This window comes from Chiloscyllium plagiosum, unplaced genomic scaffold, assembly GCF_037043375.1.
Source record: "Chiloscyllium plagiosum isolate Xiang-an unplaced genomic scaffold, Cpla_swu_hap1 HiC_scaffold_1, whole genome shotgun sequence".
NCBI classification, from domain to species: Eukaryota; Metazoa; Chordata; class Chondrichthyes; order Orectolobiformes; family Hemiscylliidae; genus Chiloscyllium; species Chiloscyllium plagiosum.
In genome coordinates this window covers 83,991,728-84,019,259 of record NW_028270139.1, presented here as the reverse complement: position 1 = coordinate 84,019,259, position 27,532 = coordinate 83,991,728, and the positions used below count along the sequence as shown (strand labels likewise).

Here is a 27,532-nt window from a genome sequence, read left to right as displayed (position 1 = left end):
ACAATGTCGAAGAAGAGATAAGTGGCAGTATCAGCACTGAATCCAACAATAGGAACCTCCAATGGCTCTTACACAGCCTCCACAGGGAGAACTAGCAGTTGAAGATGCCCCAATGAAGCAGACAAGAATGATCAGGGCCCAAATGGACAGCTCTCGCTATCATTATCAGACCGATTGGAGAACCTTGGAGAATATAGAGATCACAGCTGTCCTGAACCTTGATAGCAATGGCTCATTCCAAAGAGAAAACAGGGATCTGTGTGGCATCTCTCAATCCTCTGCTATAAATGCATCTGTAGATGAAGTTAGAAATGCAATTTTGAATTGAATTGAATTGAATTTATTGTCAAGTGTACCGAGGCACAGTGGAAAGCTTTGTCTTGCGAGCAATACAGGCAGATCACAGAGTTAAGTAGCATAGATAAGCTAACAATAGGTAAACTGTGGCAAAAACAAAAATACAGGTACAGGTGACTGTTAAGAGTTTGAGAGTCCATTCAGTATTCTAACAACAGTAGTGTAGAAACTGTTTTGAAACCAGCTGGTGCATGTGTTCAAGCTTTTGTATCTTCTCCCCGACGGTAGAGGTTGTTGAAAAACATTGCCAGGGTGGGATGGATCTTTGAGAATGCTGGCGGCCTTTCCTTGACAGTGGGCCTGGTAGATGGATTCTATAGCTGGGAGGTTGGCCTTTGTGATTGTCCAGGCCGAGTTCACCACTCTCTGTAACTGTCTCCGATCTTGAATGGTACAGTCGCCTTACCAGGTAGTGATACATCCAGACAGAATGCTCTCGATGGCGCACCTATAAAAGTTGGCAAGAGTATTCACCGTCATGCCAAATTTTCTCAGCTGCCTGAGGTAGAAGAGACATTGTTGGGCCTTTGTAACCAGTGCAACCACATAAAGAGTCCAAGAAAGCTTGTTGTGGATGACCACTCCCAGGAGCTTGACACTCTCCACTCGTTTCGCCTCTGTACAGTTAATGTATAGGGGGCATGATTAACATCCTGCAGCAAGTCAATAATGAGTTCCTTGGTTTTGCCGGCATTGAGAGCTAGGTTGTTCTCAGTGCACCATTTTTCCAAGTCTTCCACCTCCCGCCTGTAGTCTGTTTTGTTGCCATCTGACATTCGATCAACTATGATGGTATCATCAGCAAACTTGTAAAGAGCATTAGTCTGATATTAGGTGACGCAGTTGTGGGTGTACAGTGAGTAGTGTAGGGGGCTGAGTATGCACCCCTGGGGGGGGCCCAGTGTTGAGTATTAGTGAGGATGAAATATTGTCCCCAATCTTCACTGATTGTGGCCTGTGTGTCAGGAAACTGAGGATTCAGTTGCAGAGAGTGGGCTTAGTCCGAGATCACTAAGTTTATTATTCAGTCTCAAGGGGATAATAGTGTTGAAGGCTGAAATGTAGTCAATGAGTAAGATTCTTACGTAGCTGTTCTTGGTGTCAAGATGTTCTAGGGAGGAGTGAAGGGCAAGTAATGTGGCACCTGACGTGGATCTCCTGGTCCGATAGGCAAATTGGAGTGGGTCAAGAGTAGTGGGGAGGCTGGAGTTGGTTAATGCCATGACCAGCCTTTCAAAGCACTTCATGACCACTGGAGTTAGGGCCACTGGGCAGTAGTCATTGAGACATGCTGCGTGAGCCTTCTTAGGTACAGGGATGATGTTTGCCCTCTTGAAACAGGCAGAGACAGTGGCCTGCTGTAGGGAGAGGTTGAAGATATCCGAGAAGACCTCTGCCAGTTGATCTGCACATGCTCTGAGTGCACAGCGTGGTACTCCGTCTGGTCCCATCACTTTCTTTGGATTCACACAAAGGATAACTGATCTGACCTCTGATGTAGTGACTATTGGGATAGGTTCATCAGAACATGTCAGAATAGGTGTTACCTCTCTGCTAAAATTCTGCTCAAAGTGAGCATAAGAGATGTTGAGACGATCTGGGAGGGATGTATCATCGTCTGCTATCTTGCATTGTCTCTTTTTAGAACCTGTGATGTCATTCAGTCCTTGCCATAATCACCGGGTGTCTGTCTGGGTCTCTAGTTTGGATCGGTGTTGGTCCTTGGCTGTCTTAATGGTTCTACAGAGGTCATACTTGGCTTCCTTATATTTGAGTGGGTCTGGTTTTTAGCAGGTTCTGTATGTCCTGATTCATCCAGGGTTTCCTCAGTATGAGGTCCTCCACACACTTTCTGATAAAGTCTGTGATGGTGGTGGCGTACCCATCCAAGGTACCTGTGGACTGTTTGAACATGGCCTAATCAGCCGATTCCAGACAGCACCGGAGTTGATCCTCTGCCTCCTCCAACCAGCACTGGACCTGTATCTGTGAGGGGGTCTCCTGCTTGAGCTTTTGCCTATAAGCTGGGAGAAGAAACATGGCATTGTGGTCGGAGTGCTGAAGTGAGGGAGGGGGATGGAGCAGTAGGCATCCTCCAATTTTCTCCATGTTAGACAAGTTTATATCCACGCTCTAGGATAAGGAGAGTCAAGCAGCTGAAGCACTGGGATTCTTCAACATTGCTGACTTCCCCAATGCATGCTATAATTTATTGTACTGAGACCACCCTATGAACAATCTACAGAGGTTAGCAGCGGAACAGGCTTCCCCTCCATCAATGATCAGTTTATCTATGACCAGATCTGCAGATCTGCACTCAAACTGCTGGATCTCAACATATAGGAGAATTTACAGGCCGTGGCCTCCTTTCAAGGTCCTTCAGCCATACAGTGTTAGCTGCTCCAGAGAAGAACTCCAAACACAGCCGGTGACAGCTTTACAAATTCCTCAGACTGATGCAGGATGGAGATATACTCATATTAAAGCCATAGTAGAACAGGCAACAGGCATCCTTAGATGTCTGAATAACTCTAACTGCCCCACATTCACGTGAGGAACTGATTTTCTTCCATCTTGCTACTGGTCTTAGCCCTCTCGGCCCAGACATTCCTTGCAATGACACAAAGTGAGTGATGGAGTACGATAGAGGCGGTGTTAATACAGGTGCTAAGATATAGCAGGTGAGTGAGCAAAAAACGCAGAGGGCTGGAGAATGAATCGTTTGGAAGGATGATGTAGGTGTGACCTGTTGAGTGTATATGATGCCTTGAAATAGTGTGGGGTTGCAGTCCAAATCCTTGGTGAGAGGTATGTGCTTTGAGAGAGCTAGATTCAGTACAGGTGTCCAGTAAGTATGAGGTACCAGAGAAAAATGGTAACACTTAATCTTATGGAGACTAGAAACATTTTTTGATGGCACGTCTGAGCATTTCTTTATAAACCTGCAGAGATTTAAGTGATTATCTTCATGCAGGTTTGCTGCATCTGGTAAGGTGGCCTCCTTTGGTAGTCTAGAGGTAACTGCTCAACTCTTGACCACCCCATCCACCAGCAACTCCAGGTCCCTGTTGGTAAAAGGAGCTGCCAGCCTTCCTCCCTGCACCATTTGCCGGGATTCGTCAGTGTAGGGCCACACCATCGGATGCCGAGCTTCACTTGCAGTGTCTGCAGTGCTGGAGAGCTAGGCTTAAACATGGCACAAATGGCATGACTGGCACAAACTGCTGGCCGTGGTGACATTTCCGCCTCTCCTTAAGTCATGATTCCATAAGTCAGGCATCACAAAGGGCCAGTTGTGTAAGCAATGAGCTGAAGAGCAGACAATTGCATGAGAAAAGTCAAGGTTGATCAAAATAAGAGAAAATTCAGCCCAAAGGTTAAATACAAATGGGTCTTTTTCTGGCGAGCAGGGTGTGATGAGTAGCATCTGCATGGTTCTATGCTGGGACCTCAGCTTTTTACAATTTCTAACAATGACATTGATGAGTGGATGCAAGCGCATGGTAGCTACATTTGCAGACAACACAAAATCAACAGACAGAGATGTTGTGAAGAACATGTAAAGAAGTTTCTGATAGATTGTTGTTCTTATCAGGAAACTATATTGATACTCAAGCCCCACTAAGCCTGAGGCCTTTACAAAAGTTAAAGATTTGAGCAAATTATACAAATCCCCTGATTTACTTACTTGGTGAATTTGAACTAACATAAAACATTGACCAGATTTTTTTTGTATCTAACAAGAATGATTATTTATTACAAATAAGTAAATTCTAACTGCAGGAAAATACTGAACTGACAACATCTAACTACTGGTTAAAACTAACCCCTTTTAAAATGCCTACACATACTCACAGACATCAAACAGACAAAATAAAGTATATTATTGCTGGAGGGAAAACTACAGAACAATCACAGATCGGTAGCACCAGTTTACAGGCTGGGGTAAGGTATTCCATTTACTTCTGAAGGCATTCTATTTTCTATAATCATTCCTTCCTGATTCTTAGTTCTTTGTCAAAGACATTGGATTTACCCCTTAATATTCTGTTACTAGCAAGAGGAAACAGATTGCAGCAAACATGGGAAATGAAGGAGGGGAGGAATAATTGTCTTCAGCCATGAGTTATTTTCCTATGGAGATGTAATGACTGATTCTGCAACTCCCAGTCTGGAAAACCTTCTGCCACTGTACCCTTCACACATACAAGCACAGGAAGGATCAGAGAGTTGGCTTCAGGTCGATGCCCTTTGGCATCCATAGCTGGACACAATTGCCCCAACCAATCAGCTGCCTGTTTCAAGCTGAACAAACTCCTAGTGCCATATTGTCTCATCTCAGCTCTCCCACTGCTTGCAGAGCAGTAGAATAAACACAACTCACAATGAGATCAAGTCATTTGGTTTTAAAAGTGAAGCAATTTATCCACAGTCCTTTGTTTTAAAACAATCATTTGCCTATTTCAGTCTACAGTCAAAATTACAAAAGAAAAGATGGTCTGAGGGAGTCTTGCTGAACAGAGACCTTGGAGTGCAGGTTCATAGCTCCTTGAAAGTAGAGTCACAGGTAGATTGTTAAAAAGCACACAACACCAGGTTATAGTCCAACAGGTTGATTTGGAAGCACTAGTTGGAAGCGCTTTGGATCCCACAACTACCTGATGAAGGGGCAGCGCTCCGAAAGCTAGTGCTTCCAATTAAACCTGTTGGACTCTAACCTGATGTTGCATGATTTTTAACTTTGTACACCCCAGTGCAATACCGGCACCTCCAAATCAGATAGACAGGATAGTGATGAAGGCATTTGGTTTGCTTTACTTTGGTCAGAGTACTGAATTCAGGAGTTGGGAGGTCATTTGGTGGCTGTATAGGATGTTGGTTAGGCCACTTTTGGACTACTGCATGCAATTCTGGTCTCCTTACTTTCAGAATTATGTTGTGAAATTTGAAAGGGTTCAGAAAAGATTTACAAAGATGTTGCCAGGGTTGGAAGATTTGAGCTATAGAGAGAGGCTGAATAGGCTGGGGCTGTTTTCCCTGGATCGTTGGAGGCTGAGGGGTGACGTCATAGAGGTTTGTAAAATCATGAGGGATGTGGATAGGGTAAATAGACAAGGTCTTTTCCCTAGGGTGGGGGTGTCCAAAACTAGAGGGCATAGGTTTAGAGTGAGAGGGGAAGATATAAAAGGAATCAGAGGGGCAACCTTTTCATGCAGAGGGTGGTGCGTGTATGGAATGAGCTGCCAGAGGAAGTGATGGAGGTTAGTACAATTATAACATTTAAAAAGCATCTGGATGGGTATATGAATTGAACAGGTTTAGAGGGATATGGGCAAGTGAGAGTAGATTAGGTTGAAATATTTGGTCGGCATGGATGAGTTGGACTGAAGGGTCTGTTTCTGTGCTGTACATCTCGATGAGCCTCTGACTTTATGTGGTCTTTACAGTGTTGCTAAGTTAAGTGAATGAGCAAACATCTGACAGATGCAACCTAATGTGGGAAATTATCAAGTTGTTTATTTTGGCAGGAGGAATAAAAAGTATTACTTTAACAGTGAATGATCGTAGAATTGTGACACACAACCAGATTAAGGTATTTTAGTGGATGAGTCACAAAAGCTTTTGTATGGGTGTAGTAAGTAATTAAGAAAGTTTATGGAATAATCCTTCATTACAAGAGGAATGAATACAGAAGTCAGGAATTATGTTTCAGTTATACAGGCATTGGTGAGACCGCATCTTAAATATGGTGTGCAGTTTTAGTCTCCTCATTTAAGGTGTCAATGTGTGAGATGCAGTTCAGACGCAGTTTACTAGATTGATACCGAGAAAGAATAGGTTTACATATCATGGAAAGTTGGACAGATTTAGTTTGTTTTTACTGATGCTCAGAAAATTGAGAAGTGAATTGGTTGAGGTATATAAAATTCAAATTAATCTCAACATGGTGGCTGTGGAAACGATATTTTAGCCTGTAGGTGAGGCCATAACTCGGAGTCACTGTTTAAAAATCAACATCAGAGCTGAAAATGTGTTGCTGGAAAAGCGCAGCAGGTCAGGCAGTATCCAAGGAGCAGGAGAATCGACGTTTCGGGCATAAGCCCTTCGTCAGGAATGAGGAAAGTGTGCCCAGCAGGCTAAGATAAAAGGTAGGGAGGAGGGACTTGGGGGAGGGGCGTTGGAAATGCGATAGGTGGAAGGAGGATCAACATCACCCTTGTAAGACAGAAATGATGAGAATATTTTAAGGAAATGCTCAGCAAGTCTGGCAGCATCTTTGTGGAGAAATCAGAGTTAATGTTTTGGATCCAAAGATCCTTCTGTTCTGAAACAGGCTGACTGGAACTGCAGCAATTTCTGTTCTTGTTTCTGATTTCCAACATCCATGGTTCTTTTGGCTTTTTTTTTAATTTTTGTAATAGAAAATACTAAGGGTTTTGCGATGTTGGAATGCTGTCTCCGTATGAAGTGGTGGTAGAGGCATTGACAATTGTAAAACAGTGTTAGATCGATTCTTCCATTAGAAGGTAATCAAAGATTGTCAGGGGCAGAGGATATGTGGAACTGGAGAGACAAATGCATCAACCATATTATTATTGAAGACGGAGAATTCTCGAAGGCTGAATGGCATACCTCTACTCCCAATTCATATCGATAGGTATTTAGGTGACTGGGTCAAAATTTGACAGAGAGAGTTGAACAAGAACAAATGTGATGCTATCCATTTTGGTGAGAAACAATAGAATGTAACTTATTATCTAAATGGTGAGTAACTTCAGACTACTTAGGTGCAGAGGATTGTGGGTGTGTTGGTGCATGAATCACAGACTAGTTTGCAGGTACAGCAGGTAATAAGAAAGACAAATGGAGCTTTGGCATTTATCTCTAAAGGAATGGAGACTGAAAGTAGGAAAGTGGTACGACAATTGTACAAGGCACATATGAGATCGCACCTGGAGTATTCCATATAGTTTTGATCCAATTACTCGAGGAAGGATGTGGTTGCACTGGACTGGAGGCATTTCAGAGGAGGTTCACTAGACTGATTCCAGAGATATGGGTTTTTCTTACAAAGAGAGATTGAGCAATTTAGCCTATACACTCTATAGTTAAGAAGAATGAGAGGAGATCTAATGGAGGTAGATAAATGTTGATGGGGATTGACCATGTAGACATCGAGAGGATGTTCCCTATTGTGGGATAATCTAGACTGAGAATTCATAGTTTTAGGATAATTGATGTCATATTTAAAACAGAGTTGAGGAGAAACTTTTTTCTCTCAAAGAGTTGTGAATTTGTAGATTTCACTACCCCAGAGTGTGGAGGATTCAAGGACATAGAGTAATTATAAGGAGGAGATTTCGAATTATTAAAAATTTTCAATTAAAAATAATTTAAATTATGCAGATTCTGGCACTAGTAGGCTCCCTGGAACATAGAATGCCTTGATGGATACAGGTATGTTCAGTGGCTACAAGTGCTGATGATGGTTGCTAAACCCGAAGAGATGAAAATCAGCTTTGCCAGGCAACAGAGCAAACATGATTCTTGGATGCCTGTACATATTGGATAAAAGCAAAATGCTATGGATGCCAGAAATCTGAAATGAAAAGCAGAGGATGGTGGAGGAACAGTGCAGTCTGATTAAAGCTAGGTTCTGGAGAACAGTCATATCATAATCGAAACGTAAACTCCTTTTTTGTCTCCACAGACACAGCCAGACCAGCTGAGTTTCTCCAGCATGTTTTGTTTTTATTCACTATGTAGGGGAGTCATATTTAATAATCAATTGAAATTCTTTTTAAAGTGTATCTTCCCTTTCACAGGTCATGCTCAGGAAAATTAGCTTTACTTCTTTCCCTGGGTTCAATGAAAAGTTTGGTTTCATTAGCCTTAATTCTGACTATCGTTGAGAAACAAGAAGGATTCCTTGAGCATGCTTATACTGCTGACAGATCTATTCTGTCTAAGGTGAGGACATAGCAAAGTTTACCATAGTGTAGCAACCAACTCTGGTGCTTTGTAGTTTCCAACAATTTGCTTTACAAATACTGTTGACTGTTCAGTACCTTGCGCAGACAAGTCTTCTGGTTATTTTCTGTCTCTTGTTGCTGCAGCTGTAAGAAAGAATTAACAGCTGTACGCTTTGAAATCTAAGCATACCATGAAACAAACAATGAAATCAATGGTGTGTAACGTTGTGAGCTTAATTTGCAATGCCGTGAACTTTGGCAAGCACACATTTTGGAGGTGAAAGGAAATAGTACTACAGGTAAGCCAAATCTCAATTTAGCCACTAAAATTATTCGAATGACATCCTATATTGGACTTCAGGAAACGTGTGAGTCTCCCCTCCGGATACACACTTTACCCAAATATAATAACAGTTCAATGGTCCAAGTGTGTTTTAGCTTAACCCTTTCAAAAGGGTTATGATTATTTAAGCTGATGATGAACTACAGTTCTCTTTTAGTAAAATTGCACAGATCTAATTCAGCAGTTAATTTTTAGCTTGGAATTATAGCCCCACACATTTCTATGTATTAGCAACGACTTTCTGTTTGTGGTCAACATGTTTTGTAGTCTGATCTACTGCTCCTTAATAAATGGCAGCAGCAAAGTAATACTGTAGGAGTCCATTTAGGAGTCTCCATGATGCTGCATTTATTTTAACAAGACAGATTCAGGGGACAAACCTCTACATTTTGTGAGACTGCACAAGGAGGTTTACTAGTGTAAGGTTCGAGACATCCCAGAGATTCGTGTATTACATCTTGCAATGTTTGATTTCTGGGTTCAATGATCTCAGTCTATAGGTATGCATGGGCTTCATCAAATAGATAAATTTAATATTGATCCTAAGAAATGAGCAGAGCAGGTTGGGCACTCTTCAGTGGAAAGGGAGATCTGTTGGACTTTATCAATGGCAATTACTCTGCATTGGCCACTTCTGCTTTGACAGAAAGGTGAAATTACCCCCAATGTATTTTCGTAACCAGGTTGCACAAGCCAAAGTTATGAGCTTGTAAACTCAGAAGGTTCAACCACAAAATTGTTCATAACTTTTCAACATGACCACTGCATTTTCATCTCAGTAACTCATGCAAGTGCAAAGGGACTTAGAAATGCTAGTTCATGATCCTCTTCAGGTTAACATACAGGCTCAGTTGGAATTGAAATGTTAACGTTCATTTTGAAAGTGCTAGAGTACAAGAGCAGAAATGTACTGCTGTGGCTCTATAAAGCTCTGATCAGACCACATTTGGAATATTGTGAGCAGTTTTGGGCCCCATATCTAAGGATGGATGTCCAAAAGAGGTTTACAAGAATGATTCTGGGAATGAAGGGCTTGTCATATGAGGAGTGGTTAAGGAGTCTGGGTTTGTACTCAATGAAGTTGAGATGAATAAGGGGGAAGGGGTTCTCATTTGAAATTTACAGAATATTGAGAGGCCTAAATAGAGTAGACATGGAGAAGATGTTTCCAATAATAGGGGAGACTGGATCCAAGATCACAGCCTCAGTGTGAAGGCACGGCTCTTTAGAATCGAGATATGGAGGAATTTCTTCAGCCAGAGGATAGTTATTCTGTGGAACTCATTGCAGCAGAAGGTTGTGGAAGCCAACTCATTGAATGTATTTAAGACAGAGATAGATAAATTCTTGATTAGTAAGAAGATCAAGGGTCATGGAGAGAATGAAGGAGAATGGGGTTGAGAAACATATCAGCCATGATTGAATGGGAGAGCAGACTCCTTTATATCAAATGGTCTAAGCAGGTGTGATGGCGACCTGTGTCAATTTTCTCAACAGTTTCAAGGAACCTTGCTAAGATTAAACTTGAAAAGTTGCATAGATGTTTGAGTTAAGCCAGAGATTCAAGAAATGAACTCCACTTTGTGAGGTTTTGCTATGTGGCAGTGACTCCTGAAAGCTATAAGGAACCTCAGGGAGATTCTGTTCTCTCCTGCTACAAGGAAGCAGCCTGCTGCACAGAAAAAGAAGACATGTTTGGAAATTGTTGAAGGAACCAGCAACAAAGGTAAAATGCCACACTCCGGACTACAGTGTTGGAGAGGGTTTAATGACTAATTATGTCAGAAAAAAATGAGTAAAATTCTTTTTCAATTGCATCCTGATGTACGATTTGCCATTAACTCCCAGATTCTACTCTGCCAAGCCTACATTGTGCTTCATTTCTTGTACTAACAAACTTTGCAAGCATACATTTCTCCTCTCCTCACATCTCTAACTAAACATCCATTGTAATCACTCACTCTCACCTAGATCTTAAAAGTAACCGTAGACAAATATTGTCCTTCTATCCTCTCAGCACTTTCCATGTCCCTAGCTTATTTTTTACTTCCTTAGTAGAAGATATTACAAGAGGTGGAATTCCAGCCATCTCCCAGAACACCGACCTGTCACCTCTGGTAACAGAATTAAACAACAACTGTCACATCCCACAGCATTCACTCAGATTGATTTGATTTCATTAGCCACTCGAATATGGTGATGTGCACAATGATGACTTATCAATCTCTTTTGAGAATTCTAACTTGCATTTTTTTTCATTTCTCACAGCCCCTAAAGCGTCCTGCAGGAGAAGGATGCAAGTTCAATGGGGGTGCCTCACCCTGGGGAGGCATCATCACAGGATTCCTGCACTTTGAGACAAGCGCTTCAATGGGACTGACAGAGTGGGTGGTGGACATTCTCACTTGTTGTCTCGAGATCACAAGAGAGCAAGGGCAAGCAGTGGGATCAGCCTCGGCGGTCTTCAGGAGCAGCAGTGGAAAATTTCTGTGTACCCTTGGAAAGAGATTGCATAAGTTTGATTCTAACATCACTGCACAAAGTCTTAGCCTTTCACAATGGTGTCTATATCTAAGGGTAGATTGACCACATACATAGATTCATAGAGTCATAGAGCACAGAAACAGCCCCTTCAGTTCAACCAGTCCATGCTGAACATAATCCTAAACTAAACTAGTCTCCCTCCAAACATTTTCTATTTATGTTTTTATCCAAATGTATTTTAAATGTTGTACAGTAATTGTATCCACATCCACCACTTTCTCAGGAAGTTTATTCCACACACAAACTACCTACTGAGTAAAACATTTGTCCCTTGTGTCTTGTTTAAATCTCTCTCCTCTCACCTTAAAAATGTGCTCCTAAGACTTTAAATCCCATATCCCAGGGAAAAGACTGTATCTATTGCCCCCATCCTTTTACAAACTTCTATAAAGTCGCCTCTCAATCTCCTATACTTCAGTCTAAACGTCCAGCCGATCCAGCTTTTCTTTATAATTCAAACCTTCTATACCTGGTAACATCCTGGTAAATCTCTTCTGAACCCTATCCATCTTAATTTTATCCTTCCTATGATTGGGCGACTAGAATTGGACACAGTATTCCAGAAGAGGACCCATGAATATCCTGTACAATATCAACGTGATTTGCCTACTCCTATGCTCAAAGGACTAAGCAATGAAGGCAAGCGTGCCAAGTGCCTTTTTAACCACCCTGTCTATATGTGATGCAAACTTCAAAGCATTATGTACCTGAACCCCCAGGTCCCTCTGTTCAACAACATGACCCAAGGCTCTATATAAGCCCTACCCTTATTTGTTGTACCTAAATGCAATACCTCACATTTATCCAGAGCATTAGATGAAGCAGTTGACCAAGGTCATGCCAGCTCCCACTGGTAGTTTGCACACTTACAATTCACACCGAGCTTTATCTTTTCAGCATCTTAGAATCATAGAATCCCTACAGTGCAGAAAGAGGCCATTCAGCCCATCATGTTCATACAGACTCTGCAAAAAGCATCCCACCCCAACACAGCCTTCCTACCCTATCCTGTAATCTCACTTTTACCATGGCTAATCCACATAGCCTGCGCATCTCTGGATAGCAAGGGGCAACTTAGCATGGCCAATCCACCAACCTGCACATCTTTGGACCTTACTGAAATATATCAAAGTACTCACCAGTTATTTGCTCACAGGAATGTGTAGGCACACTATACAGTAAATAGGGAAGATAAAAGAGAACATGCATATGGAGTCTTGGCATAAACTTCTAACTCCTTGAACCTCCTCCACACTTCCTGCTATCCCATAATCCCATGTACTGCATCCTGTCCTGATGGCAAAGTCTTCCCCCATGCAGAGACAAAAGCAAGAACATCTGAATTATAGAGTAGGATCTGAGCTGCCTGCCTTCACCTCAGCTCAAACCAAGGCTGTATTACCAAGTATAAGCAACTGCACAAGGGTATGCACATAGATGTTTGTTACAATATCTAACTTCCCAGTTTTACTGCATATTAAGAGGTATATGTTTGTACCATCTTTCTGTATTATCCATGTTACTTGCTATCTGACAAGAGGCTTTCTGTTTTTCAAGGAAAGGCAAGATCAGAGTGAAGGGCAGGTAATAGATGTCTGTGAATGAGATGAATTATTGATTTTGTGACTGCCTTTTGATTTGGGGTAGTTAAGTGGGTCCAAAATTTGATTGTCAGTTAGTGCATTGCCTCAGTTTCTGTGAATTGTGGCCGAATCCATAAATGCACTTAATAACTCATATTCAGCATTCTAATTGCTTACCGAATCAATACTGTGCGTCTTTCACATCACGGCTTGAGCTCCTTACATATATCAGTGGCCAAGCATTTAGGAAACAAAAATATTTGCAGCTATATAACACTTCTCACAATCACAGTATATTCCAAATTCCTTTAAAAGCTATGAGGTGCATCCAGAAGTGCACGCATCATTGCAATAATGAACAGAGCATTTAATTTGTGCACAGTTAGCCCTGAGTTAAACAATGGGAATAAGAGTAATCTGCTTTTGTGATGCTGAGTGAGTGATAAATACTGGCAGATGACCAGGTTATTTTAGCTCCTGTATTAAAATATAACACAGTGAAAAATTTTCCATCCAGCTGAGAGGGCCTCTGGTCATGTTCCTGGGAGATGGCACACTGATAGCACAGCAGCCCATTGGAGAGCTAACCTTGCTCTTTACACTCAAGCGTTGGCATGAGACCTGAATATATCGGCTACCGACACAAAAGTGAGCATGTTAAACTGAGCCAGAACTGATACCAGTCAGAGAGGAGCCACCCGTTAAATCAACTTTGAGGAATGAAATTTGGCTGAAAGAGCTACAACATCATCAGTGTTTAGCTCATCTGTAACACAAAATGATCAACAGGAATGTTTTTGCTCCTACAGATCTACAATAATGTTTTTAACTTCCATCAGTCAAAAATGAAGAAAAATTGAAGAAAGCTGGAACACAAAGGGACTTGGAGGTACATGAGCATGAAACACAGAAAACTGGTACACAGCTGCAGCAGGTAATCAGGAAGGCTAATGGAATGTTGGCCCTCATTTCAAAGAGGTTGCTGAATAGAAGTAGGGAAGTCTTACTGCAACTGTACAAGTGCAGCTGAGACCACATCTGGAATACTAAGAGCTGTGTTGTTCCCCATATTTAAGGGTAAATGTCATTTCAATGGAGACATTCAGAGAAGGTTCACTAGGATAATCCTTGCTATGGAAGGATTGTCTTGTGAGCAAACGCTGAACAGTTTGGGAATCTATTCATTGGTGGTGAGAAGAATGAGAGGTGATCTCATCCGAACATATAGAATTCTAAAGGGGCTTTACAGGGTAAATGTTGAGAGGATGTTTCCCCTCATGGGAGAGTCTAGGACCAGGGGGCACAGTCTCAGAAAGGAAGGGGCAGCAATGTAAGATTGAGATGAGAAGGAATGCTTTCTGTCAGAGGTTTGTGAGTCTTTGGAACTTCTTGCCTCAGAAAGGTATTGGGCCAGAGTCTTTGTGTATATTTAAGGCTGCGATAGATAAATTTTTGATCAGCAGAGGAATCAAGCGGAAAACGCAGAAAAGTGGGCATAAGGAATGATGGATCATCCATGTTCTTATCAAATGGCAGATTGGGCTCAATGGGCCAAATGGCCTACTCCAGTTCCTATTTCTATGGTCTTATGGCTGAGCAGGTGATAATGTCTGCCAGCAGTTGAGCACGTGTTTGTCTGAGAGTCTTACAGTCATACAGCACAGGCATAAAACCTTCAGTACGACCTGGTTGGTCCAACTAGACATCTCTATCTGATGAGGTCCCATTTGCCAGCATTTGGCCTAAATCCCTCTAAACCTTTCCTGGTCATATACCAATTCAGAAGCCTTTTACATATTCTAATTGTACCATGCCCCACCACTTCCTCTTGTTCCATACACGCACCATCCTCCGTGTGAAAACATTATCCCTCAGGTGCTTCTTAAATCTTTCCCCTCTAGACCCATGCCCTCTAGTTTTGGACTCCTCTACCCTGGGATAAATGACCTTGCCTATTTACCCTATTCATGAACCTCATGATTTTATATACCTCAATAAGTCACCCCTCAACCTCAGATGCTTCAGGGGAAAAAGTCACAGCCTATGCAGCCTCTCCCTACAGTATCCTTCAGTACTGGCAACATCCTTGTAAATCTTTTCCGCACACTCTCACGTTTAACAACATCCTTCCTTTTGAAGGGTGACAAGAATTGTATGCAGTATTCTAAAACGTACTTAGTGATTGGATTAGATGCTGGGCCAGCATTGTTTGCCCATCCCTAATTGCCCCTTGAGAAGCAGATGGTGAGCTGCTTCCATGAAGGACTGCAGCCTGTTTGGTGGAAGTGGAAGACACCAGGCAGAAAGGGCAAGAAGGTAAATGGGTTATTTCAAATATGTAGAAAGGAAGAACAAAAGTTTTTAAATTTTGTCAAATGATAATTTTTTTCGTGAACCACATACTGGTGTTAAGGAAAAGCTTTTTTAAAATTTAAATTACTTTTTATGAATCCCTACAATGTGGAAACAGGCCATTTGGCCCAACAAGTCCACACCGACCCTCCAAAGAGTAACCCACTCAGACTGATTCGCCTCCCCTACATTTACCCCTGACTAATGCACCTAACCTCCACATTCCTGAACACTATGGGCAAATTAGCATGGCCAATTCACCTAACCTGCACATCTTTGGACAGCGCAAGGAAACCAGAGCACTTTGAAGAAACCCACAGGTAGAATGTACAAATTCCATACAGACAATTGCCTGAGGCTGGAATTGAACCCAAGTCTCTGGTGCTATGAGGCAGCAGTACTAACCACTGAGCCACTGTGCTGCTTTCTGGAATTATAATTTAAAATATAAAAACAAAAATTGTAAAAAAAAAATTCCAGCACTCTGAAAAATGTGACAGTAACTGATTCAATCAATCTTTCAGCCTCTTGTGGATAAAATATTAAAGGATGGTGGGGAAGGGAATGGGGGGGTTGGAGCTGGTGGGGATTAACTGTGGAGCTAAACTTTAGAATGATCACACACAAGAAACAAGTACAGTATAAGGATTGCAATGCACACTCCTCGATCGTGATGCAGGCAGCACAAAGGAACCAAAATAATTTTCTTTTATTGAAGGCTCCTCTTGACAATTTCTTGAGCACTGCCTTTTGACTTTTGGTACTACCTTTTGTTTTTTTAAGGCTACTTTTTCATTTACTTATGTATTAGTTGATGCCTTCAGTTAGTAACAATTCTTTCTGTATTTGTGTTGACATATGAGATATTTGGACTATCACAGAAGCAGAATTAGAAGAATTCATTAACATCCTGAATAATTATTAACATTCTACTAAACTTAAGGCCACATAAGAAGGGCCTGTGCCCGAAACGTCGAATCTCCTGTTCCCTGGATGCTGCCTGACCTGCTGTGCTGTTCCAGCAATAAAGTTTCAACTTAAGGCCACATCACACAAGGAAAGCTCTAAAGTGCACATCGAATGACATCATTATTTGCCATTCACTGCAAATTCACTAATGACCCCACCAAACTAATACTTCATCCCAAACTGTGCACGTGGACTGAGGAAGCAGTCCCACATTTCTCATAGTGCTCTAAAAGGAGCCCTAACCAACATATTCACACACCTAGTCAGTCTATAGCTGGATGAAATTTCCTTGGAGGATTTTAGATTAGATTACATTACAGTATGGAAACAGGCCCTTCTGCCCAACAAGTCCACACCGACCCGCCGAAGCCCAACCCACTCGTACCCCTACATTTACCCCTTACCTAACACTACTGGCAATTTAGTATGGCCAATTCACCTGACCTGCGCATCTTTGTGACTGTGAGAGGAAACCGGAGCACCCGGAGGAAACCCACGCAGACACGGGGAGAACGTGCAAACGCCACACAGTCAGTCGCCTGAGGCGGGAATTGAACCCGGGTCTCTGGCGCTGTGAGGCAGCAGTGCTAACCACTGGGTCACCGTGCCGCCCACTTTGTAAGTTACATTTCCCCACAGTTCGCATCAACAGATGTGAATGGTATATTTCAACATAAATAATTGTAATGAAATTATGCTGTCATTCAAAGCTTTATGTTTTGTGTTTCAACAGGCTTAGCAGAAACACTGGCAGAACACCAAGTTCTTCCATTATAAAAGAGTTCAGCTGCACATATATTAAACTTCCTTATCAATCCAATGGCCAAGTTTGTAAAATGTAATAGATCATTGCCAGCACGTGTACTAATGCCAAAGACTGTATGTTGCAGTTTAAACAACAGGTCAACACTGAATCACTGTCTCTGTATTTTTATCCATGATGTAGTTTGCTTATGTATAATTTTATATTGGTAAATGGAAAAGTCACTTTGTTGAAAGTGTGGCAAATGGTTTTTGGGTTTCTAACAATGGTATTGCTTGTCAAAATTCATACTGACATTAAATTTCATATCCTTCCCATATATAAACTAGTTTATGCAATTTTGTAACATGCTCCATTATGCTTGAACTTATCTTTCAGCATTAAGCATTGTTTAAAGGAGATAAGAAGCCAACGTTTTTCATCTTGCTCTCATCAGGACTAAGACACAAGAAACAGAAGAAAGGAATATAAATTTAAACAATGTGAGAAATGTTTACTGATCAGTTATGGAGGGATTCTCATTTGTGGTGAGTAATTTGCTGATTTTTAGGTGGTTCAAATCATCCTCCAGATCTCTGGTTCTCGTTATTGGATTATTTAGGAATGTGAAATGAAGAAGGCAAAAGAATCTCTGTGTTTATTTAAATGCAAAAAGGTAAGTCTAATATAAGAAATAAAGGCAATGCAATAAAACAATGAAATTGACACAAAAATACAGAAGACAGTAATTAAATATACTATCAAATTAAACAGAGATTAAAGCACTATTAGAAGCTAAACAGCAGTTTTAATCAGACTTCCTACCCTTCCGAGGAAGGGTCACCGGAATCAAAACATTAACTCTTGCTGCCAGACCTGCTGAGCTTTTCCAGCAACTTTTGTTTTTGTTCCTACCTTTAGGATCCCATGTACTGTCACCACCCTGCTAGCTTGGTCAAAAACTTTGGGGTCTCGGGAGCTTTAGATCACCACTGAGGAAAACCGTGATTTTGAAGTACAGCTGGCCGTTCCGGTTTGCCGTACCTGGTGCCTCAACGAAGACTTTGGATTGTGTAGGCCTTCAGTCTGGGTTGAGTCTGCTGATGCAGGAGGAGGTATTGGATTTATCAAGTGAGTATTTGGTTTTCTTATTTTCTGGTGGGGTTTACAGATTGGTTTTCACCTCAGGATGTGTCCGAGGGCCTTGCAGTGTTGGTCGGATTGGTGGTTTTTGGAGGTTGTCTGCTCTCAAGTCTGCTAGTCATGACCAGTTGCTATTGGTTCCCCGGTATGGAACAAGCCTGTGTCAGTAGGTCCTGGAATTGTTGTTGGGATCCCCCTTCCAGGGAAATAGCTGCTGGAATTAGCTGTTGAAATTCTTCTGATGGGGATTGCTGTTTGGAATGCCTTGTGAGGAATAGCTCTCGTGGAGAAAGTTACTTGAGATCCCACTTCTGGGGATAGCTGCAGGGATAGTTCTTTCAGGTGAGGTCAGGGCCTACAATTACACTAACTGTGGGCCTCTTATCTTCATGAAAAATCTGCGCTTGCCATTGTGTTACTGGTGTTCCCTTTGAGACCAGTTGGCTTCCTGACATTTAAGAGTATGTATGATCAAAGTCGAATGCCCAATATCTGTGTGAATGAATATTGACTGAAGTTGAAGGTCTAATACCTATACAGGTCCCATTCAGTCTGTGTTGGGTGGTGTTAGGTCTGGTTGATTGTTCTTTTAGAGTCAAGGTGTGAATTGGATTTTCAGGCTGAACAATGGCTCCAGGCAGCTACCTCTGTGTCTGTGTATTTTTCCCAGGATTTGGAGGAACCAGTGATGGACTGGGGCAGATAAAGTTAAACATCACACAACATCAGGTCATAGTCCAGCAGGTTTATTTGGAAGCACTAACTTTCGAAGCACTGCTCCTTCATCAGGTGGTTGTGAAGCAGGACCATAAGACACAGAATTGATAGCAAAAGATTACAGTGTCATGCAGCTGAAATGCTTTATTGAACAAACCTAGATTTGGACTATCTTGGCATGGAGATACAGCAAAAAAAAGGTTAACTGACAGTTTTATTTTCAGATCGGACATGTAGATTTTGATTGGGCAGTGTGTAGCTTGATCTCCTTCCACCTATCGCATTTCCAACGCCCCTCCCCCAAGTCCCTCCTCCCTACCTTTTATCTTAGCCTGCTGGGCACACTTTCCTCATTCCTGAAGAAGGGCTTATGCCCAAAACGTCGATTCTCCTGTTCCTTGGATGCTGCCTGACCTGCTGCGCTTTTCCAGCAACACATTTTCAGCAGTGTGTAGCTATGGCAATAAAGCAGAGATTAGCCATATCCATGACTCCTTTTTTCCACTGTAAAGGGTGTAATGTATCTTTGACTTCCTTTTGCTTCATAAAACAAGATCCTGTAAGTTATACATAATTTCTAACCTATGCAAAAACATCACATTGAGCCTGACTGATGATCTTAAATTGGTTTGCTGTATAATTCTTAGTACAATCCAGAAGATTTAATAATTAGGTCCAATAGCAAAATCACATTTAATCATGGATATTATAGGTCCAAGACTTGAAAGGATGTGCTGATTGAGCACGATTAGTATGCTGCTTACTGTGAATGCTCAATTGGACTTGTTAATTGATGCAGTCTGCAAATATTTGGGAGTACAGCCTACATATTTGATTTGATTTGATTTATTATTGTCACATGTATCAAGATACAGTGAAAAGTATTGTTTTGTTTGATATCCAGACAAATCGTACACTAAATAAGTACATTAGGATAATGGAACAGAATGTGGAATATAGTGTTACATACCTGGCATCACACTGGCACTGAAACACATATCATAATACTCATTTGTGTGGTAGGCTAAGCATCTGTTTGGTTTGATGGCAGCATCCATTGTTAGAGAAAATCACTCATGGATTAAATACAAAGTAACTTCACGTGCTGTTCAAATTATTGAGACATCTTCCCCTTCCAGGATTTGGGTGGCACGGTGGCACTGCTGCCTCACAGTGCCAGAGACCCGGGTTCAATTCCCGCCTCAGGCAACGGTCTGTGTGGAGTTTGCACATTGTCAGCGTGGGTGTGCTCCGGTTTCTTCCCACAGTCCAAAAATGTGCAGGTTAGGTGAATTGGCCATGCTAAATTGCCTGTAGTGTTAGTTGTAGGGGAATGGGTCTGAGTGGGTTGCTCTTTGGAGGGTCAGTGTGGACTTGTTGGGTCGAAGGGCCTGTTTCCACACTGTAGGGAATCTAATCTAATCTCATAATCTGAGGTAGTCTGGGCATCACTCAGGGCCAAACATAGATCCTTTCTTTTTTTTTGTTTAATATATGACAAGTTATGATTTGACTTATGAATGGGTTCCATTCTTGAGTACGTCATAAATTGATATGTATGCAAGTCAGAACACACTACAGAACAACATAAAATAGCCATTCCTAAGTACAAAGAAAGGTTTATATGTTAGATTTTTAAAATTAATATTAATACACCCCTGTATGGGATCCTGTTTTTATTACAAATATTCGTAAGACAGACATTCATAAATTGGAGGCCGTCTGTATCATATTGGATAGTTTTGATACACTCTATCCCAGCATCAAGTTTACATGGTGAGTAGATTGTTAGGGTTCTATTTACAAGTTAGCCAGACTGTTGATTTTGCACCATATGGCACTTTTTTAAAAAATTCACTCACAAGATGAGGGTATCACTGACCAGGCAGCATTTATTGCACATCCCTAAATGCCCAGCGGGCAGTTAAGAGTCAACCACATTGCTGTGGGTCTGGAGTCAAATGTAGACCAGACCAGGTAAGGATAGCAGTTTCCTTCCCTAAGAGGTATTAGTGAACCCGATGATGTGTTCCAACAATGGACTCATGGTTATCATTAGACTCTTAATTCCAGATTTTTATTGAATTCAAATTCCACCATCTGCCATGGTTCGAACACGGGTTCCCAGAACACCATCTAGGTCTCTGGGGTAACAGTCCAGCTATATTGCCACAAAGCTATCACCTGTCCTTGACTGTAGGAATCCCAACACATATACTGACCAATGAATGTAGGCTTTCGGTAGATATTAGTAGAGAACACATTGATGGATTTCTCAGCTAAAACAACCAGGAAATGGAGCTTCTTCGATTGCTCCATTTCAATTTAAAAGTTGAGTGCAGTTAGGAAGGGAGCTCAAGGATTTTAACTCTGTGAAAACAAACAAATAGTGACATAGTTCCAAGTCAGGATCGGGTGTGGCTAGGAAAAGAACTTGTTGGTAACGGTGTTCCCATGAATCAGCTGCCCTTGTAGTTTGAGGCTTGAGACATTGTAGGTTTGAAAAGTTTGGTCACAGGAATCCTGGTGAGTTACTACACTGAGAAAATTGTGTATTGATGGGGCAGTGAGTTAATACTGAAAGCTGTGAATGGATTTTCAGGCCATTATCATCTGTGCATCAATAAATAGGTAAATCTAAAGACATTATGACCTGTTAACTTATGTTAACATCCAGAGAATATACCAAAAATGTTCTGTTTCTATTACAAGACACATCTGTTTGACAGGAGTCCTATATATTGACTGTTGTGGAGACAGAGATACAAAGAGATCATCTCTGCAATTATCTTCAACAGATAGCAATGTGATTACCTGTACTGCAGTCTGGTTAATTTGATAGAGTCGCTCACGCTGCTTGTAATATCCCAATGCCAGAAAATGGAACACAGTTGTCACTTCCATTGCTGAAGCCAATGCACTGAGGGTGGAAGGCTATATTTACAAATTATCATGCAATAATACCTTCTTATAATGTCTTTGTTGAGTGCATTCATTTCATGAAAAGTATCTCATTAAGACGTTGACAAAAAAAATGTCGCCTCTATATTTGCTGGGGTGTGAAGGATTTAATAACTAATGGGGTGTAACCTCTTTGCATACTGCCTTAATCTGCTTACTTCCATCAACTCCTTCTCTTTCTTTTTCTCCATGATAACACCATTTACAAAAGCATACCTAAACAGAATTAGTTATCTCCTCCTGGCAAGCTCTGACAGTAGGTTACAATTGAAAATCCTCCAGCAGTGCATGTCAGGCTCCCAACAGCATCAGAGGCAAGTTTAAGGCTTCCTGGATTGAATGCCAAAAAGAAACACACCAAATGGTTATTTTCCAGCAGCAAACATTCAGAAATCTTCAGATACAAAAGCCCTACACTTCTATTAGTTTCAGCTGGTTCTGACAATAGCTGCACCTTACATTCTCTTCACTCTTCCCACTGGAACATTAGAGGATATTCAAGATTTCTGGCTTTCTTTTAAATATATTTAAAATAGGTGGCTACAGGTTCTATGCACTGATTATGAGAAAGACTGAGTCATGTTTGGAAATTTGGAATTAGGTCTATTCATGATGCAGAAACCTGGTACATTGCCACTGCTTCAATTTGCTTGCTGGCTGAAGTAAGGTCTTTGTTCATTGTTACAAAATCTCTGAATACTATCCTAGAATTCAAGTATATAACGCAGCCATAGTATGTCATTAAAAATGATGTAAACAATTGAACTCGACAAAAGAAATGCCAATCAAATGAACTGGGTAAAAACAATGACTGCAGATGCTGGAAACCAGATTCTGGATCAGTGGTGCTGGAAGAGCACAGCAATTCAGGCAGCATCCGAGGACAGGCAAAATCGACGTTTCGGGCAAAAGCCCTTCATCAGGAATAAAGGCAGAGAGACTGAAGCATGGAGAGATAAGCTAGAGGAGGGTGGGGGTGGGGAGAGAGTAGCATAGAGTACAATAGGTCAGTGGGGAAGGAGATGAAGGTGATAGGTCAGGGAGGAGAGGGTGGAGTGGATAGGTGGAAAAGGAGCTGGGCAGGTCGGACAAGTCCAGACACGTCAGGGGATCGTATTGCTGGAGGTTAGAAACTAGGATGAGGTGGGGGAAGGGGAAATGAGGAAGCTGTTGAAATCCACATTGATGCCCTGGGGTTGAAGTGTTCCGAGGCGGAAGATGAGGCGTTCTTCTTCCATGCGTCTGGTGGTGAGGGAGCGGCGGTGGAGGAGGCCCAGGACCTCCATATCCTCGGCAGAGTGGGAGGGGGAGTTGAAATGTTGAGCCACGGGGCAATTTGGTTGGTTGGTGCGGGTGTCTCGGAGATGTTCCCTAAAGCGCTCTGCTAGGAGGCGTCCAGTCTCCCCAATGTAGAGGAGACCGCATCGGGAGCAACGGATACAATAAATGATATTAGTGGATGTGCAGGTAAAACTTTGATGGATGTGGAAGGCTCCTTTAGGGCCTTGGATGGAGGTGAGGGAGGAGGTGTGGGCGCAGGTTTTACAGTTCCTGCGGTGGCAGGGGAAAGTGCCAGGATGGGAGGGTGGGTCGTAGGGGGGCGTGGACCTGACCAGGTAGTCACGGAGGGAACGGTCTTTGCGGAAGGCGGAAAGGGGTGGGGAGGGAAATATATCCCTGGTGGTGGGGTCTGTTTGAAGGTGGCGGAAATGTCGGCGGATGATTTGGTTTATGCGAAGGTTGGTAGGGTGGAAGGTGAGCACCAGGGGCGTTCTGTCCTTGTTGCGGTTGGAGGGGTTGGGTCTGAGGGCGGAGGTGCGGGATGTGGACGAGATGCGTTGGAGGGCATCTTTAACCACGTGGGAAGGGAAATTGCGGTCTCTAAAGAAGGAGGCCATCTGGTGTGTTCTATGGTGGAACTGCTCCTCCTGGGAGCAGATATGGCGGAGGCGGAGGAATTGGGAATACGGGATGGCATTTTTGCAAGAGGTAGGGTGGGAAGAGGTGTAATCCAGGTAGCTGTGGGAGTCGGTGGGTTTGTAGAAAATGTCAGTGTCAAGTCGGTCGTCACTGATGGAGATGGAGAGGTCCAGGAAGGGGAGGGAGGTGTCAGAGATAGTCCAGGTAAATTTAAGGTCAGGGTTGGAATGTGTTGGTGAAGTTGATGAATTGCTCAACCTCCTCGCGGGAGCACGAGGTGGCGCCAATGCAGTCATCAATGTAGCGGAGGAAGAGGTGGGGAGTGGTGCCGGTGTAATTACGGAAGAATTACCTCCATCCAAGGCCCTAAAGGAGCCTTCCACATCCATCAAAGTTTTACCTGCACATCCACTAATATCATTTATTGTATCCGTTGCCCCCGATGCGGTCTCCTCTACATTGGGGAGACTGGACGCCTCCTAGCAGAGCGCTTTAGGGAACATCTCCGAGACACCCGCACCAACCAACCAAATCGCCCCGTGGCTCAACATTTCAACTCCCCCTCCCACTCTGCCGAGGATATGGAGGTCCTGGGCCTCCTCCACCGCCGCTCCCTCACCACCAGACGCATGGAAGAAGAACGCCTCATCTTCCGCCTCGGAACACTTCAACCCCAGGGCATCAATGTGGATTTCAACAGTTTCCTCATTTCCCCTTCCCCCACCTCATCCTAGTTTCTAACCTCCAGCAATACGATCCCCTGACGTGTCTGGACTTGTCCGACCTGCCTAGCTCCTTTTCCACCTATCCACTCCACCCTCTCCTCCCTGACCTATCACCTTCACCTCCTTCCCCACTGACCTATTGTACTCTATGCTACTCTATCCCCACCCCCACCCTCCTCTAGCTTATCTCTCCATGCTTCAGGCTCTCTGCCTTTATTCCTGATGAAGGGCTTTTGCCCGAAACGTCGATTTTGCCTGTCCTCGGATGCTGCCTGAATTGCTGTGCTCTTCCAGCACCACTGATCCAGAATCAAATGAACTGCTCTGTGCTGTGTTGGTTATATTGAAAATGATTGAAGCTCAACCCAGATGATTGGTGAATTTTCCATCATATTGCACAGTTGACATATGGTGTAGCATCCCAGGGCAGTCAGGAGATCAAGAATTCATCAAAGGGAGCATTTAAGTTAATTCAGCAAGAGAATGGGAATCTAAATTGAAGTTCCAGTGTCCAGCAGGATGAGAGTAGGGAGGTGGGAAATAACGTTTCAAGGTTGCGAGAGTGTACTGGCAGGCAGGAAGATGGTTTGAAGTGTGTCTACTTTAACATCAGGAGCATCCAGAATAAGGTGGGTGAACTTGCAGCATGGATTTGTACCTGGGACTTCGATGTTGTGGCCAGTTCAGAGACATGGAAAGAGCAGGACCAGGAGTGGTTGTTGCAGGTTCCGGGATTTAGGTGTTTCAGTAAGAGCAGAGAAGATGGTAAAAGAGGAGGAGGTGGGGCATTGTTAGTCAAGGACAGTAGTACAGTAGCAGAAAGAACATTTGAGGACTCATCTACTGAGGTAATATGGGCTGAGGTTAGAAACCAGAAAGGAGAGATCACCCTATGGGAGTTTTCTATAGGTCTCCAAATAGTTCCAGAGATGTAGAGGAAAGGATCGCAAAGATGATCCTGGATAGGAGTGAGAATAACAGGGTAGTTGTTATGGGGGATTTTAACTTTCCAAATATTGACTGGAAATACTATAGTTTGAGTACTTTAGATGAGACAGTTTTGATCCAATGTGTACAGCAGGGTTTCCTGACACCGTATGTAGACAGGCCAACAAGGGGCAAGACCACATTGGATTTGATACTAGGTAATGAACCTGGCCAGGTGTTAGATTTGGAGGTAGGTGAGCACTTTGGTGATAGTGACCATAATTTAGTTATGTTTACATTAACGATGGAAAGGGATAGGTATATACCACAAGGCAAGAATTATAGCTTGGGAAAAGGCAATTATGATGCAATTAGGCAAGATTTAGGATGCATAAGATGGGGAAGGAAACTGCAAGGGATGGGCATAATTGAAATGTGGAGCTTATTCAAGGAATATCTACTGCGTGTTCTTGATGAATATGTACCTGTCAGATAGGGAGGAAGTGGTCGAGTGAGAGAACCGTGGTTTACTAAGGAAGTTGAATTTCTTGTCAAGAGGAAGAAGAGGCTTATGTTAGGATGAGATGTGAAGGCTCAGTAAGGGCACTTGATAGTTACAAGTTAGCCATGAAAGACCTAAAGAGAGAGGTACAAAGAGCCCAAGATAGGATCAAGAAACCCTAAAGCTTTCTATAGGTATATCAGGAATAAAAGAATGACAAGAGAAAGTTTAGGGCCAATCAAGCATAGTCATGGGAAGTTGTGCATGGAGTCTGAGGAGATAGGGGAAGGACGTAATGAATATTTTTTGTCAATATTCACTGTAGAAGAAGACAATGTTGTCGTGCAGAATACTGAGATACAGGCTACTAAACTGGACAGGATTGCCGTTCACAAGGAGGAGGCGGTAGCAATTCTGGAAAGTGTGAAAATAGGTAAATCCCCTCGGCTGGATGGGATTTATCCTAGGAATCTCTGGGAAGCCAAGGAGGAGATTGCAGAGTCTTTGGCTTTGATCTTTATGTCATCATTGTCTATAGGAATAGTGCCAGAAGACTGGAGGATAGCAAATGTTGTCCCCTTGTTCAAGAAGGGGAATAGCGACAATCTTGGTATTATAGACCAGTGAGCCTTACTTCGGTTGTGGGTAAAGTGTTGGAAAAGGTTATAATAGATATGATTTATAATCATTTAGAAAGGAATAAGTTGATTAGGGATAGTCAACATGATTTTGTGAAGGGTAGGTCATGCTTCACAAACATTATTGAGTTCTTTGAGATGGTAACCAAACAGGTGGATGAGGGTAAAGTGATTGATGTGGTGTATATGGATTTCAGTAAGACGTTTGATAAGGTTCCCCACGGTAGGCTATTGCACAATATACGGATGCATGAGATTGAGGGTGATTTAGCGGTTTGGATCAGAAATTGGCGAGCTGGAAGAAAACAGAGGGTGGTGGGAAATGTTCATCCTGGAGTTCAGCTATTAGTGGTGTACTGCAAGGATCTGTACTGGGGCCACTGCTGTTTGTCATTTTTATAAATAACCTGGATGAGGGCATAGAAGGATGGGTTAGTAAATTTGCAGATGACACTAAGGACAGTGGAGTTGTGTACCATGCTGAAGGATGTTGCAGGTTACAGAGGGACATAGATAAGCTGCATACTGGGCTGAGAGGTGGTAAATGGAGTTTAATGCCAAAAGGTTTGAGGTGGTTCACATTGGAAGGAGCAACAAGACTAGGTCAATGGTAAGATTCTTGGTAGTGTAGATGAGCAGAAAGATCTCGGTGTCTATGTACATAGATTCCTGAAAGTTGCCACCCAGGTTGATAGGGGTTTTTAAAGAAGATATACGGTGTGTTAGATTATAGTGGTGCTGGAAAAGCACAGCAGGTCAGGCAGCATCCGAAGAGCAGGAACATCGACATTTCGGGCAAAAGCCCTTCATCAGGAATGGAGGCAGGGAGCCTCCAGGGTGTAGAGATGGGTGGGGGAGGGAGTGGGGCTGTGGAGAAGGTAGCAAAGAGTATATGGGTGAATGGGGGTGTGGATGGAGGTGATAGGTCATCACCTCCAACCCCACCCCCATGCACCTATTGTACTCTTTGCTACCTTCTCCACAGCCCCACCCCCTCCCCACCACCCCACTCATCTCTCCATCCTGGAGGCTCCCTGCCTCCATTCCTGATGAAGGGATTTTGCCTGAAATGTTGATATTTCTGATCCTCAGATGCTGCCTGACCTGCTGTGCTTTTCCAGCACCACTCTAATTTA

At 42.7% G+C, this 27,532-nt stretch overlaps 1 long non-coding RNA gene across 1 annotated transcript in view; it reads left to right on the top strand.

Annotated features, from left to right (window-relative positions):
- Positions 1-13,623: 13,623 nt before the first annotated feature.
- The window catches only part of LOC122555623 (uncharacterized), a 52,254-nt gene continuing 38,345 nt past the window's right edge, over positions 13,624-27,532 (top strand). The window contains exons 1-3 of the long non-coding RNA XR_015758465.1: positions 13,624-13,734; positions 17,263-17,411; positions 17,785-17,994. This is a non-coding gene — a long non-coding RNA (uncharacterized LOC122555623). The remainder of the gene's footprint in view (positions 13,735-17,262; positions 17,412-17,784; positions 17,995-27,532) is intronic.